Here is a 16,470-nt window from a genome sequence, read left to right as displayed (position 1 = left end):
CTGATAAAACTGTTCTGACCGAGCAGTGATATCAGGGCTCTCTCAGCCTCACCCACCCCACAGGGTGTCTGTTGTGGGGAGAGGAATGGGAAGGCGACTGTATGCCGCTTTGAGCCTCCTTTGGGTAGGGAAAAGCAGCATATAAGAGCCAACTCTTCTTCTTCTTCAACAAATAATTATTCAAGGCGTGACTTTTTGGGTGCATACACTCTCTGTCCTTACAGAGTTTACCTCGAAACAGACTTCAGCTGCAGTGTGTTTCTTTGACCAGTACATCACAATGCATCTTCGGTGCTGCATTTACAAAATGCAGGCAAGTCCTGCAGGCAGAGCTGAGCAACTGGCACACCCCTTTACCACACGAGAAAGAACAGCTGGCTCATTCCGAATAGAGGAGGGCAAAGCACATTCCTTTGGGGGAAATAGTCCTAGGTTATTACATAGTTGAGCCCTGTATACTGAGATATAAACATTTGAAGTTTTTAAGAACTTTATGTCCTTGTTGTTATTGTTGTTAGATGCGAAGTCGTGTCCGACCCATCGCAACCCCATGGACAGTGATCCTCCAGGCCTTCCTGTCTTCTACCATTCCCCGGAATCCCTTTAAATTTGAACCAACTGCTTCAGTGACTCCATCCAGCCACCTCATTCTCTGTCATCCCCATCTTCTGTTGTCCTCGATCGCTCCCAGTATTAGGCTCTTCTCCAGGGAGTCCTTCCTTCTCATGAGGTGGCCAAAGTATTTGAGCTTCATCTTTAGGATCTTGCTTTCTAAGGAGCAGTCCTTATGTCCTTATACCTTGTTTTATTATGGGTTTGATATAACCAAATATGAAATATGTACTTTTCTGGGCTTAATGTGGACTACTTGCTTTAGGATGCTTAGGGCTGATCCTGCGTTGAGCAGGGGGTTGGACTAGATGGCCTGTATGGCCCCTTCCAACTCTATGATTCTATGATTCTAATTGTTGATGGCTCCTGGAATGAGCTGTTCCTTGTGCTGAGTGTGAGTGATGCACCACCCACTGGCCAAGGCACAACATAGGTGAAAGTGAGCTAAAATCAGATGCATGAGTTTTTTCTGGGGAACTGTGCTTTAATGTCTTAGGATAGACATGTCTTAGGCAAAGGCTAAGATTTGCTCTTGTAATCGCAAATGCCATCAGTTAACACAGGATAGGAGATGTACAGGAATTCATGCTACAAAGACTGGATTGGAGACCCAGGCTTTCTCAACCAGGGCTTCATGAAACCCTGGGGTTTCTTGATTGCCCTGGAAGGGTTTTCTGAATGGGTGGGAGTTAATTAAGACATGCCAAGACCTGGGTTTGGGGAAAAGAAGTTGAAGGTAGATCGTGATAGGCATTCCCTGGCCCCTCTTTGAGACTTCTCGGGATAAGGTTGTCCTTGGCAGGCTTGGTTATTTATATAATTGCTTGTTAGCATAGCAAAGCTTTGTCATTTTGCTTCTGTTATTTCTTCTTATAAGAAAAAAATAACAGAAGCAAAACTACAAAGTACAAAGGCGTACAGCCTTTTAGGTGACTTTTACTGGTTGATTCACTACGCTTTTTTATAGGGTTAACTGTGTTCTTTAAAATGAAATGATTATTATCTCTGCAGGTTCCCTGAATTATCAGGCAGTTTTACGAAAAAAGGAGAACGAAACAATCAGTTTTCTATTAACAAAATATCAAAGTCATTCAAGCAATGTTTTTAATAAGTTTGAGAACAGGCAGAAAATACTAAACTCCTGTATGGCACTGTTTCCAGGAAGTTAATCCACATACTTTCAAAGGGAAACAGAACTGACACCTTCCTTAGTCACTAATGGGAATTAGATTGCTTCACTAAGTTGTTATGACCGATTACAGCTTTTGTGAACTTGTCTTACCTTGCATATTTTTGAGGTTTGTATAGAATTGTCACAGACTATATCCATTCCATAGATTTCTAACCTCCGGTTCACATCTTCTTTCATCCTCTCTGCCTGTTGACTGGGAATCCATTTGATGCACCTGACAAAGTGGGCTTTATCCCCCTAAAATTATGCTTCTTTATATCTGTTAGTCATTAAGGTGTTACAAGATTCTCTTCCTTTTCTTTTGGTTTCAACAGACTGTTGGGGTAATGATGGCTAAGAAAAAAAAAACATACGGGAATTAACTAATAGCTGAAAGGCTGGATATCTGTGCCAACAGGACAAGAGGTGACAAAAATATATATACATTTATAGTACTCAGCTTTTTAAGAACTCTGTAGGGTTAAAAACACACACAAAGCCCACAGGCCATTTCTGAAAAAATATCATACACACTGCACAGGTCTTAGGTCTGATGCATTTCAGACCTCACTAGGCCTTCCTCAGAGGTCAAATTCTGACACACATACATCGATAACATTTTAAATGCAAAGCAGCAAGTAAAATAAATAAATTATGAGAACTTATTTTTGGGGGGGTGACAAAATCAATCAAAATGGATTAGATGGAAAATGTCCATTTATCAGAGAATAGTCCCCTTTGTACATGCACTGATTCCATGGACACACATCAGGATTTCTTGACAGCCTGAAAGAGGGACTCATAGTCAAGCCTGATATCCACCAGGCTAAGTGGGGTCATACATGTATGTTGTAAAGATCCTCACACCAGCCAGGTGATCAAGAGTCAGGCAGCCACTGACAACTGGTCCCTTGACAGCCAAGTGTCCGACAGTTAGCTGTCAGGAGTGGGAAAGGGAAGTAAGCAGGCAGAAATGGCTCAGAAGGTTTTACTGGTCCCTCACAGGCTTGGCCACACCCCTATAGGGCTTTGGGGTTGAAGGAGGTCACTGGGCATTCCCCAGGCCTAGCTACAGCTTTCAAAAGGCTTGAAAGAGGAGGCCAAGGAATGCAGACCAGTTCTGGCTCCTAGCTCAGAGGAGAGGAGAGGAGAGGAGAGGAGAGGAGAGGAGAGGAGAGGAGAGGAGAGGAGAGGAGAGGAGAGGAGAGGAGAGGAGAGGAGAGGAGAGGAGAGGAGAGGAGAGGAGAGGAGAGGAGAGGAGAGGAGAGGAGAGGAGAGGGTGCTGTTTAACCTCCGTCTTTCTCTGCCTAAGGACAAAGGCACTTCAGCCAGAGATGTTGATGCTATTCATACTAAAAGCAAAATCCAGATCATGGGGGAAAACTGATAGGTAACATTTTGTATTACAGAAAGTCCAAGGTGAGCAGCATTCAGGCTCAATGGTTGACAAGTGCAAATAAATAGCATAGAGAATCAGCTCAGTAGTCAAGGTCCAGCAGTTTCCCCCTTCTGTAAAAAAAACATTTAATGAGATCTTCTTCAGTACAATATTCACTAGTCAATCACAAAGTGACTGGCTTCCAACCAAATATTTTTGCCATTGCACAACACTGAATATCTATGACACAATGCTAACAAACCGTATCCTGTGTTCACTCCTTTTCCATCACAAATGGAGTGTGTCTGAGCTACTAAAATCATAATCCTCTAAGCCATTTATCATGCACATAAGCAACGCCATCTTCCTTCCTTCCTTCCTTCCTTCCTTCCTTCCTTCCTTCCTTCCTTCCTTCCTTCCTTCCTTCCTTCCTTCCTTCCTTCATGACATCACAAGTTTCTAGTATCTGGCAAACTCCCTTGGTAAGTTGTTTCCTTCAAATTGGCCTTGGGAATTTCACCTTGCTTCTCAGTGAAACAGTATGCAACAAGGTACTTCTCCAGTGCATATCCTGTCCCTCTGCAGCATTTGCAGAAGAATTGCACAAAGCAATTACAAATATCCTGCAAAAGCATGCATGGAGATTGTCAAGTCAGTAAGATTCAAGATGCACATGCATGCTGCCGGATAGATTATTAACCTGTCGGTGTGAGGCAGGGTAAGGCATCAAACAGCTGTTCAGCTTTCAACACTTGGTGAACATTTAGCCACCGCATTGACTTCTCTAGCGCTGACCAAGCGTCCTAATCATCAAGGATGGCCAGCCAGACTCTTTCAACTTATTCCATTCATAAAGTTGCTTTTTGTGAGCACGTGCAAGCCTAATAGTCAAAATCTAAACAACTATATAGATATTCTGCCCTGAGTGGGATAGACTAGGCTAGCCTGATCTTGTCAGATTTTGGAAGCTAAGTAGAGTCATTATTTGGCTAGTATTTGGAAGAGGGACCTCCCAGGAACAGCAGGGTCGGTTTGCAGAAGCAGGCAACGGCAAACCCTCTCTGAATGTCTCTTGCCTTGGAAACCCTAAGACAGGGGTGGTCAACCTGTGGTCCTCTAGATGTCCATGGACTACAATTCCCACGAGCCCCTGACAGCAAACGCTGGCAGGGGCTCATGGGAATTGTAGTCCATGGACATCTGGAGGACCACAGGTTGACTACTCCTGCCCTAAGAGGTAGATAAATTAGCTGCGACTTGATGACAGTTTTTAAAAAGCTAGATTGATATTCTACATGCCATTTAACACAGATAGCAAAACATCTCAATTCAGGATTTTTGTGTCATCTTCTTTGGCTTAGGTGGTGCCTTTCTTCCTGTCGGTCCTATTTACGGGCGTATCAAGTAGACTGCTTAAAATACTTACAAGAGCAAGTCAAGTCACAGTTTAACCTTTGACAAAGGCAGCCTTTTAAGATGTAACTGAAAGCACTTAGTCAAGAGAAAAAAACAATCTGTTTCTGTTTTACTGTGATGAGATGCTTTGAGACAAATGGCAGCTCGTAGCTACGTACCTCCAAGCGATGGCATTGCTGAGGGCTAGGAGTTTCCAGCCTTTGCTCCTGTGAAGTGGAGAGTCATAAACAGAATTCTGGGGCCACAGAGATAGATTGGGTGCTTCATTCTGCTGCTAATGTACAATGGCCTTTATTGACTTGCACGCCTTGCCACTTTTTCAATGCTTTGTGTATGGAAGAAATCCAAGTTTGTGCATGTTGCTCTTTCACATGAGATCCCAGGAAACTGAGGGACTGCTTGTCTGCTTATGCCCCCCGGAAGGCCCTTCACTCTGCCGGCACTAATCTGTTGGTGGTTCCTGGCCCCAGAGAGACACACCTGGCCTTGACCCAGGCCAAGTCCTTTTTTATCCTGGCCCTGACCAGGGGGAATGAGCTCCCGGGAGAGCTGAGGGCCCTGACGGAGCTGTCAAAGTTCTGCAGAACCTGTAAGACGGAGCTCTTCCACCAGGTCTTTGGTTGAGGCCGGGTTCTTAAGACCAATGCCCCCCCCCCAGGCTGCTGTATACCAAAATGCAACCCCCCTGGTGGATGACTTTGGGGAGGGAGGAGGGTTCTTATAGCCAACTGATATTTATGATAATTGTGAGACTTAACTTCGTTTTAAGGATTGGGGTTTAGATTGCTATTGTAATCCGTCTTGAGTCCCTGGAGGAAGGTGAACAATAAACTGAATTAATAATGATAACAACAACAACAACATCAACAACAATAACAATACTTTATATGCCTTCAAATACAAGGATTTTGCAAACATGACTTGTACACAAGATTCTTGTTATCTTACAGTGTCTCTAACTCATGGATGGATCTCATGTCTACATCTGGCATTACATGGAGGGAAAAAACACCCATCAAATATATTTCCTAAGATGTCCAATATGATATAATTTCTGTCCCTGTTTGTACACACAACACAAAGAAGCTGATCACTTCTTTTAGCAGAATGCATCTCACAGCAGAGGCCTGCTTCAAGTAGTGCCGGGAGTGAAATAGAAGGAAAACAGAGCTACTGGCAGGCTAAGCTGAAGTGCACAATGATCCTCTCTCTCTTTTGCCTTTTGTGCTTCAGAACAGGCACGGCCAGCAGTTCAGCAGTGGGCCCTTTTCCCGGTGTTTGGTGGGAAAGACTTAAGTTCTAATTACAAATTAGATTCAACAGGCCATTACATTAAAGACCTGCCCTACTTCTGTCCCTGACCTCCTCCCAAGACTGTTCTTACCATCCTTAGCATATCCTAAAGGGAAAGCGAGGAAGCTAAATTGCTGCTTTTCCAGCATCCAACACTTTTATTTTGAGTGATGACACAAAGCCGAAAACAGTGGAGTTCATTCTAAATAGTTCCACTGACATTTCCAGAACTGACAAGTAGGGAAAATGCATTATAGCGCTAGCCAATTTGCCAAGAAAAGTACGGTGAATAACAAAGCGTGTGGTATCAGAAGCTCTCTCCTCCAGGTTCAGAATCTGCTGAGGCACATCGGGTGTTGGACTTTGTCTGTATTTCTGCCTCCCGTGATTTGTGGAATTGCAGCCATGATGGTAAAATAAGATAAGAATTGCAGAGCATTTAAAAGAATTATAAAAGTGATTAGCAATAATCTCCACAAATTATATGCTGTTAAAAGGTACGGCCTGATCCCAGGTAAATTTCTTCAAAGTTCAGTAGCAACGAATCTAATGCTCAGAGAAATGCACAGGAAAAAAACAGCCCTGAACTTCATTAACACAATACCCTAGTACACTGGACTCTGGACAAAAGTACTTATAGCAGTATCATTTTGCTTTAAGTATTTCGGCAGTAGCTTTTATCCCAGTTACAGCCACCATATGAAATGCGGTTGGTTGCATCCACTTACTTCAAGATGGACAAGGCTGCCCCAGAAATGCCCCTTGTGAGCATACAGTTAGATAACAGAGTTTGTGCTCAATGCATTTCACTGGAGGAGAGTGGATAATAAGGTTCATGTTTGACTTCCGATACGTATCTGCTGATGCTTGCAGGCAGTACATACCATTCCCTTCCCATTCTACCACAGGTCTGATGTAATCTCATCTTCAGGTAGGCAGAAATCAAGCAAATAATTAACATTGCTATTCCTGGCTTTGTAACCTGTGACCTCTAGTGGGGATTCTTGCTTCCAAACAAAGAAAACTCATTTGAACAACTATTTTTAAAGGCATTTTATTGATCAGGAACTTTGTTCCAATCCAAAACAGAAGCAAACAAAAGCAAGCAGACGTCTCGTTCCTTGCTACTAGTGTTGACCAAGAGCACCCCCCCCCCCGCCCGCACCAGCTGCCGGGTTGCATTGTACAGGGGTGGGGGATTTGTTGTTTTGTAAGGGGACCTAGGATTTATAGCCAGATTTCCTGGCAGCACGCTGTGCAGGTTGCAGGTGAATTCGGACCGAGGTGAGGGGATTAATGTGGTGGCTGTTCGGAATGTCGTCCAGCTGCCAGTTAGAATTATGTTTGTTTAGCTTTGGCACAAGTGTGAAAGGAGCAGCCATACATTTCAGAAGTGTGAGCGTACATTTTTATATCTCACACTAATGAATACATTTTTTGTGCCCTTCTCACTTGGGAGAATGCATTTGTCAGCGTTGCTTACCATGTGTGTGGTAGAGAAAGAGGGGAGGGGATGTGACCCTCCCTCCCCAATTTAATTTGACAAATGCAAAAGCCGGGAGACAGACTTATCTACGTTTGCAATCAGAACCAAAGTGAAGTCCACAGATTTTGGTATTTTAGCATATTTGGATGACTGGAAAAGAATGCAATAAGAACAACAAATCTTAAGGAATGAGACCAAATGTTGAAATTTTTAATTCCTCCCCCCCCCAAAAAAAACCCTACATTTTGTCCAGAAGAGTCTTTTGTCCTCGCAAAAGGCACCAGTTTCACAAACACTCCCTATTCCACATCACTGTGTATGACTTCCTGATTCAACAACAAGTAATAAATTTTCTTACAATGTGTTTTTGATGAGAAAGCAGCTATATAAATTTGAATTGCGGTAGTTGGTGAGAGTGGCAATATATTTTTTCCTCAAGTAGGGTTGTCAGTTACTGACACTAAGCTAAAAAGGTTCAAAGTACATTGGAAGAGTATGAGACTGAGATAAACTGATTTCTGGAAAGATAGCTTGATTTATATTTTGGATAACTATATGGACGGAAAGGAAGACAGAAAGGCTGAAAAGATTCACGCATCACTCAACATTTGCTTCATCGCCTCTGACAACATAAAAGGATCCCTGCAATAGGGTTTGCTGCTGACACGATATTATGAGGGGGAAAAGTGCGTTGTACTTTGGCAATGACTGCAGCTCAAGCTTAAGGCCAGTTGCTGAATGGCTTGTAATGCCGACTAAGCCCAGGCAGGGCTCATCAGCATAACACAAAGATACGGCAGTATAGGAGTGGGGATACTCAAACAGCATTCAAGACCCCCCTGCTTACACCCCAGCATAATGTTAAGGTCAGGGATAAGAAGGAACAGAACAAAGTTTGAGCCCATCGGCACCTTTAGGACTAACAACGTTTTAATCTAGGTGTGAGCTTTCGTCGGCATGCACACACCTTGAATACAACTTGGTTGGTCTTAAAGGTGCCTCAAATTTTGTTCTGCTACTGCAGACCAACATGGCTACCCGTCGGAATACATATGAAGAAACACTTCCACTGAACCCACTCGGAGTAGATATACAACTGTCCCTGACTTTTCACCACCATGCCTGACAGCTATGCACAGCTTGGGATACTGACTAAATTTGCAGCCAATCACAGCTGTCTTAGCAGTATATAAATTGTTGGCAGGATTTCCATATCTCACTCAGATTATAGGGTACACAGCATAAGGCTGCATCTCTTTGTTGGGTGCACTTAGAACACCATGCAGATGGGGGACTTTTGTGATAGAAGCTCCAGGGAACGGGCATTTTGTGCAAACAGTTGCAGTTTATAGCACTGCTCTGCTCTGAATCCTTATGTTGGGATTTCAGCACTAACCAGAGCACAGTCTTCCTCTTTTTCTGAAAGACAGCATGGTGTAGTGGTTAGACCAGGATTTGGGAGGCCCGAGAACTCATTTTTCCATGGAAGTTTGCTGGGTGATCTTGGACCAGTCAGATGCACACAGCCTAACCTACCTCAGAGGGTTGTTGTGAGGATAAAATGAAGGAGGCAATTTTTAAGCCACTTTCAGCTTGCTTTCACGAGAAAAGTGAAGTATAAATAAAGTGCAGTAAATTAATAAAAGTGCAGTAAATTAATAAATAAAATTACTTACCAGGCAGGTATCCAAAAACAAAGTTCTGAGTGGTCAACACAAGCATGTTGCAACAGTTAGGGAAGGTACACGCATGTGTAATTCACATGGCAATAACCAGAAATGAATCAGCTCCCCAGCTCTATTTATTTTAGAGAGAACAGTATAGATTGCATATGTGTTATACCTTCTGATGTGACACATATATTTTAGGATTCAGGATGCAAGGTTTGTCTAGATTCTAGCTAATTTCTAGTTCTGATTTATGCTAAAGGTGCTAAAACGGAATTTGCCTTTGCATTCTCCTCTTTGTAATTCCAGTTATGAAAGAATGGAAAATCAGAATAAGTGTGCAAAAGACTTCTGATGTTCAAATGAACTGAGTTCTGTAATTAATAGAAAACCAATTGGAAAATATTTTGAAGTGCAAGCAATGTTGATACCTGATCAATATGACATTCTACCAAACAGGTACAATAATCAACTTTCCCTACAACTCACAGAATTACCGTTCATCATTCTGTTCAACTCAATTCAGAAATGTCAATTTCCAGATTTGGGTTCCTTGCACATCCACTCTCTCTCTGTGTCTTTTTTAAAGCAGTACATGCAATGGTTAGATAACCGTTGAAAGAAACCCAGACGGAAGTTGCCTGAATATGAGAATGTAGCTGGTAGCCAAGAAGAAGAAAAGGACACTGGCAATCTCCTTAATCAGTCTGCTGCTGAAGGGTCCTCTGTAATTGCTATACAAGGACTGTAGCAATACTACGCATTGAATAGAGAATCCAGATTCCAGGAACAAAAACACTTCATCCTGGGGGTTGTAGCCTACATCTCACAAAATTCATAGTAGTATGTTAGATTCAGCCAGCTTTTTTGGTAATGACAAAGGGAGGAGGGAGCACCCTTTGCCTACACAAAAGTTTATGCTGGGGATCAGGTAACTTGCATGAATGAAAGGCATCTATGACAGAGTCTGGAATAATGAGGCAAATCAGGTGCAAATTGAATAAAGAAAGAAACTATCTGGATTCAGCACTGCATATGGAAATAGTTTCTAGCTTTGACTTGTGCTAAAACATGCTAAAACTGGATTTGCCTTTGCATTCCTGTCTTTGCCATTCCAATAACACCGTGTATCTCAACAGCATGGAAAGGTTTCTATTTTCCATCATTTTCCTGCTGTCAGTTTAAGTAACACTGGAGCTGGGGGGGGGGGGCCTCCGGCACTGCCTCCTTTTGCCAAAATGGCTGCATTTGCTGGTAGCAAAAGCGCAGTAGATTTTTTGGTTGACTTGTGCTCCCTCTTCTGGTTGGCATTTAGATGTGCCGCAGGATAGTGAAAACACTGACACGATCTGAACATGCTCAGATATTGATTGGAAATGATTGGTTTCAGTGTTTATGCCTTTCATTCTTTTTTCACCAGTGTTTGATGAGATTATAAGGTTGGTGTATAAGATAACAAGACACGACGACTTAAAACCTATAGACAGGCAGGAGAACGTATCCGTATTCTCCTTGGGTGTCTCTGTTAGATTCCCACCCAAAGAGTCTTCCACTTTGCTGTGATCGAGTGTAGTGTAGCATTTAAACCTAACTTTTCAACCAAAGAAATTCCAAGGCAACTTACAGGTAAAATCAATTCAAAACCATAGCAGATCACATTCACATGAGTTTTTCAGGTTGAGGCCTGAAATAACACCTGAAATCCACTGGCCTCCCTATCAGAATTTGCCAAATTAGATTCCAACTCAAGGGTTTGTATGACCCTCCCCACTCCTTTTTCCCATGTAACGGAGGAAATTGGGCAAATCTAGCATTTAATTTCTATTTTAATGTTTTAAAACTTCTTCAATTGAACTCAAGTATGTATTTTTGCGTTCTACTTTATATGATTTTACCTTTGTTGTAATACACCCTCAATCTCCAGAGAGAGGGCAGAGAATAAATGGGGAAACAAACAAAAAAAACAAACAAATAAGAGAAGCAACAGCAAAAATAGCAGATAAAGTCTGAACAATAAAATTGGCATGTATAAAAATATTGATACTCCACATTTCTCCCCAAAGGGAACTGAAAGCAATTTATAGCACTGTTTCCCCCTTTATCTGAACAACATCACCGTGGGATAAGTGAAGCAGAAAGCGAGTGAGTGACTGGCTCCAGGTCAACCCAGTGAGCTTCCCAGATCTATTCTGACACTCTCATCCCTACACCACAGATCGTGACCACTCTCTCAGCCTAGCACTTTTCCTAACACCAAAACCCGACAGCAAATAACAGAAGATCAAGAACCTCTAATTCAAATTTACAGCTTTCTTGAATAAAACTGTCAGAACTAATCTACAGAAGATAAACGGATGCCAGACAGAAGTTCAGTGTGGGAGTTCAGGGAGTTCAGAGGTCAAGGGGGAAGCAGGAGAGAAACCCTCAAGTCCAGCCTTCATCAACTTCTTTACCGTTGAGAAAGCCCTCAAATATTCATCAGGCTTCGAGAAACCCAAGATTTGGTGCAATAATGCAGAAAATGGTTGGAAATCATAGCTGTGTACATGCCCACACATTGGAGGAGGGATCTCTTAGAAAGACCCCTTACTTGGGCAATGGACCAATATACTCTTATGCCTAGGATACCCCTCTGGGGTTGGGAGAGGTGGGCTTCTGGCAGTGGATGATTCAAGCAGGTACCCAGCCCTGCCCTCCAGGAAGCATCCCAAGAGAATTCCTCACAGTCCCTATGATAGGCAGTCAGACGGTACATTTCTGTAGCCTCAGATCACTGTGTCAATTCTTAATCAGCCATTTCAAGGCCACCTGCCTTGCTGCAAGCCCTGTAATCATCTCCTCCTTCAGATTCAAAGGAATAAACAAACAAACTGTGATTCAAAGTTAAAATCATGATACTAGATCGATGGAAGTGTCAATTGAAACCAAGGCTGAAACCAAGGCCTATTCCAGGTTTTGGGGGGCTCTGGACAGAGACTGCTTGGGCCCACTATTAAGTTCCCCTTTTTGGTCCCCCCTGGACGCTCTCATTTGCCTGTGTGACTTTTCCCCATCCACTTGCAAGCTCCCCCACCACTTGCCACCGCAGGTGCCCACTCTGCCTCATGCCCTTTCTCTGACGGTGCCAGTGATGAGGTGCCGCTAGACATGGCCACTAGGAACCCTGCTGTTTTTTGCGCCACCCACATGTTCTTCTCCAGCAGAGCTAGGCAGCTCATGCAGCTTTGAGCACAGGTGACAAACAGGCTGCGGAAGGGTGTGAATGCAGACGTCAGAGAGCATGCATGAGTAAGGAGCATCCGTGTGAGTAGGGAGTCATCAGTAGTGGGCCCTGACAGAAATCATGGGCCCTGGCAGCTGCCCCACCTCAGGGTATACTGATGCTGTCCCTCTGTAGGCTTTAGTGGGAGGGGAAATTATCTTCTCAGGGAACTTGACAGCAGAGAGAATGGTGTGAGGAAAGACTGACTATGAGGCACAATTCAACTCTCCAGATCATGGGTTTGGAGTGGAGAGATTAATAGGCCAGGACTGGGGAGTCAGCATCTCAGGCGGCACTCCTGCAAGTAAGTAGGTAATTTTAGACTCTGGCCTTCATGGCCAATAGATGATAAGGTATACTTCAGATGTGAAGTTACAGGCAGCTTTCGGGCTCCCTGCTGAGGCCAAGATCCAGGGACCTGGACGGCTACCCATAGACTAGTCTTGATGGTGCCACAGAATACTGTGCACATTTGCCGGAGGCTGTTAGCATGCAAGTGTGTTCAGGGGTAAGGAACCACTAAGGAATTACACTACAGGTACTTAATAGTAACAGTTAACTATGGGCTTGTGATTGAACTAGACTAGATAGTGGATACTTTTCAAACAACATCGTGACGGAATAAATTAGATATCTTTTGTTGATTTGGAGCTAAAAGGTATAGCTGGAAGTCAGTGTAAAGAAATTCAAGGACATGAAATATATACCTGCATCCCTTCTATGACTTGTGTAACTTAGGCTTTGTCAACCGGGGTTTCCTGAAACCCTGAGGTTTCTTGATGGCTCTGGAGGGGGTTTGCGAATGGGTGGGAGTTAATTAATTTTTAATATAGTTAGAAAAATGTGCTAAACATTAATTGGGCGAGATGTCCATATATAGTCATATGATGGGCCTGGAGGGCATGGGAAGGGAAGGGGCTCTGGATGGGTGTGTCTACAGCTATGCTTCCCAACCATATTCTGCACGATTCTGCCACTTCTTGAGATTCTTGAAGCCTGAAGAATGTTTCAGGGCTTTCTGAAAGGGAAAAAAGTTGAGTACAATAATATATATGTAGTTATGTGCAGTTACACGGGTACTTCCAAGCAAAGCACTGGAAAAATACAGCCGGTAACTTATTTTCTATGGCTTTTGTACATGGAGCAGTGTAGAAGCATGCACATTACAAAGATCAGTTCAACCTCACGTTTGTGAAAAAGCCCACACTCTTCCTTTTTTTCTAGCTCCATAATTTGTCTTTTGTAAAATTACACACATTTGAAGCTTCCTTGTTCTGAAAGGATTGTTCCAAGCATAAAACAAAGCACTTTCCTGAGGAGTGGACAACCAAACATATGAAAATATAAAATGAGAAAATGAAGATTTTTATGTTCACATGAAATAAATCTGCTCAGCTTCTTCCACGCTCACATGGAAGCAGACTGCAGAAAACTTTGGCTGGCATCCGTTTTTTTACAGCAAGACATGAACTCCATTTGTCCTCCTAGAAAGCAACAGAATTACCCATTCTGTGCCTTGGAGCAATGAGTTAAAAGCACTCTTTCCACTTATTTGTATTATAGTAGGATAGGAGGAGGTGCCTGCCCTGATTAGAAAGGAGTAGGAGGAGAGCAGACCTTCAGGATGTCATCCATTGAAAAAAAGGACACATCTGTTCTTTATTCTCCTTTCTCCCAGTGTCTGGAAACAGAGAGATCTAATTTCTCAGTGCAGCTGGCCACAGGGAGGTCAATGTGAGTGTATTCCTATTCTCTGAAGATTATTTCTACAATGTTTTGGTTTCAATCCCAATCTCTCACTGCCTTCTGCTTCCAGGCTGGTTTACAAAGCACATTTTGCTGCAATTTGTGCATGATTGACTCCTGAGCCCCACAGAGAGGGGTTGCGCGCCCTCTGTCAGCCCACATGTGGTTGTGGCTCCGTGTAAGCGTTGCCTTTGAACCCCAGTCCCAGGTGGCTCTTCATGAGTCATTGCCCACTTGCTCCTGACTTCCTCTTCTTCATATTTCGATTTTAATCATTTGTTTTGGAATGTTATAAGGGCTGGTCTGTGCTCCTGAAAAGAAACTCTCCAAGACGATCGGTAGGTATTGACTGTGGCCAATAGTTTGCATTTTCTGGAAAAGAGTGAATTAACTCTTGTGCAAAAAGCAGGGGCTCTGGCCATTGGTGATGCATGTGTAAATGAAGTAGTGGTACAATTGCCCCTTGTCAAAATTGGGCGTGGGACCGAACCTGTGCAGAGTTAGGCCATGGACTTCTATTGGCCTACACTGCAGTGACTCTGCATAAGAACACTCAGCAAATCACATCAATGTGCAGGTATATGTGTAGATCATACTTAGTCCAAGTGAGCTCAGATAATGAATAGTGGATAAGAATTAAAGAAACCCTGGATGAGTGTCGTAGGAATAGATTTTTCTTGAAGGTAGGTGTTGAAATTCTGTGAACCCATTAGAACACAATTTGAGTCCAGTGGCCTTTAAGACCCACAAAGTTTTATCCGAGGTATAATCTTTTGTGTGCATGCGCACTTCTTCAGGTCCATAATATTAAAGCAAGTACATAGTTTGCAGCGTTGCACTGGGAAGTCGCACAGTAGTTGCTTTGTGCTTGTAATTCATTATTACTGTGGCTTGATTGGCTTAACTGATATTATTTTCATTGCATTTACTGATTTCCCTTAAGACAATATTAATATTTCTCAACTGCACTTTGAAAGGCAAACGGGAGAGTGCTTTGGTTTTACACTCCCTACAAGGTCTGCTTTGATATGCTGAAACATGTCTTATTTGTTTACTGGAAGACTCGCAGGCCTCGGCTAGGATTGATGAACTCTTACACAACACCAGCAAGCAACAGAGCAGCTGGCAGCACAGCAACGCCTGTGCAACCAGAACCAGATGCTACATCTAACCACAGCGACCAATATCTTTAACTGCACAACCATAAGGTAACTGATAAAAAGGTAGTCACACCCTGAACAGCAACTCAGAAAGGGGGGTTGGGTTGGGTTGGGAGTCTGTTTCTAACTAGTTATTGTTACAAAGCAGACTTCATTTTAATGATTCCCCTTCCCCCAATTCCATGTTGATGTCTTTCTTGCAGGTTACAGTCAGCCAAAAAATAAATAAGGTTCTGGGTTATTTCCCAAAGAAAAAGGCAGGAATCATTTTTAAAAAAATGCTTACTGGACCAAAGTAGGCTTTCTCCAGGGACAAGCCTCACCCACCAATATCTGGTCATCAGATGACGAATTAAGACTCTGAGTGACACATCAGTGTGCCTGGAGCCATATAAAGAACTTGTTGAATTAGTATTCCCCCCCCCCCTCCACACACACACACCTTGGACTGATTAGGATCCAAATATGACTATCTGAATTGCCCTTCAGATCCGCTTACCTGTGAACATGGATCTGAGAGCCCCTCCTCTTTCACCTTGCTTGGAATTATTCCCAGGACTAGCAATCAACCTTCTCTTGAATACCCATCTGAATCCTCAGCTTATCTTTTCTTTTTTTCCAAGTGTGGAGAAATACATACATACATACATACATACATACATACATACATACATACATACATACATACATACATACATACATACATACATACATACATACATACATACATACATACATACATACATACATACATACATACATAAAAACTCTGTTGCTTTTGCCTGTATGGAGGCCAGAAATGTAAATATATTTTTCTGGGACAATGAAGTGGAATTTCTTCTTCTTGGAGATTTTAATAAGATGGAATTTGATCTAGCCAATGCCTCTTAGTTCACTTAAAATAACAACATAATCTATCAGCTAATTCAGCTGGGTAAGAAACAGTGGAAAGAAACTAGTATTAATGGGCGGAATCATCTAATTTAAACAATCTTTTCTAATTGTTTGTCTTTAGGGTGAAGAAATAAGAGCTGGTAGATCTACGGTGGGAATACAGATTTAAATTCTTTCTGGGTATCAATTTATGATACTGTCAGGCTGTTCTTAGAATTTTTGGCTCAGGAGAGGAAATGGACTTTAGTCTAACTTTAAAGACAGGAGATTTGGAAAAGTCAGCAGTTCCTTAGTGTTTGCTGCTGGAAAGCCTGACATACTCACATGGGAGCTTTAACTGTTTGCTAGATTAGCAAAGCAACCTTTCCCTCCTTCTCTAAAGATG

Source organism: Paroedura picta, chromosome 9 (genome assembly GCF_049243985.1).
Source record: "Paroedura picta isolate Pp20150507F chromosome 9, Ppicta_v3.0, whole genome shotgun sequence".
Taxonomy (NCBI): domain Eukaryota; kingdom Metazoa; phylum Chordata; class Lepidosauria; order Squamata; family Gekkonidae; genus Paroedura; species Paroedura picta.
This window is presented reverse-complemented; position numbering follows the sequence as displayed.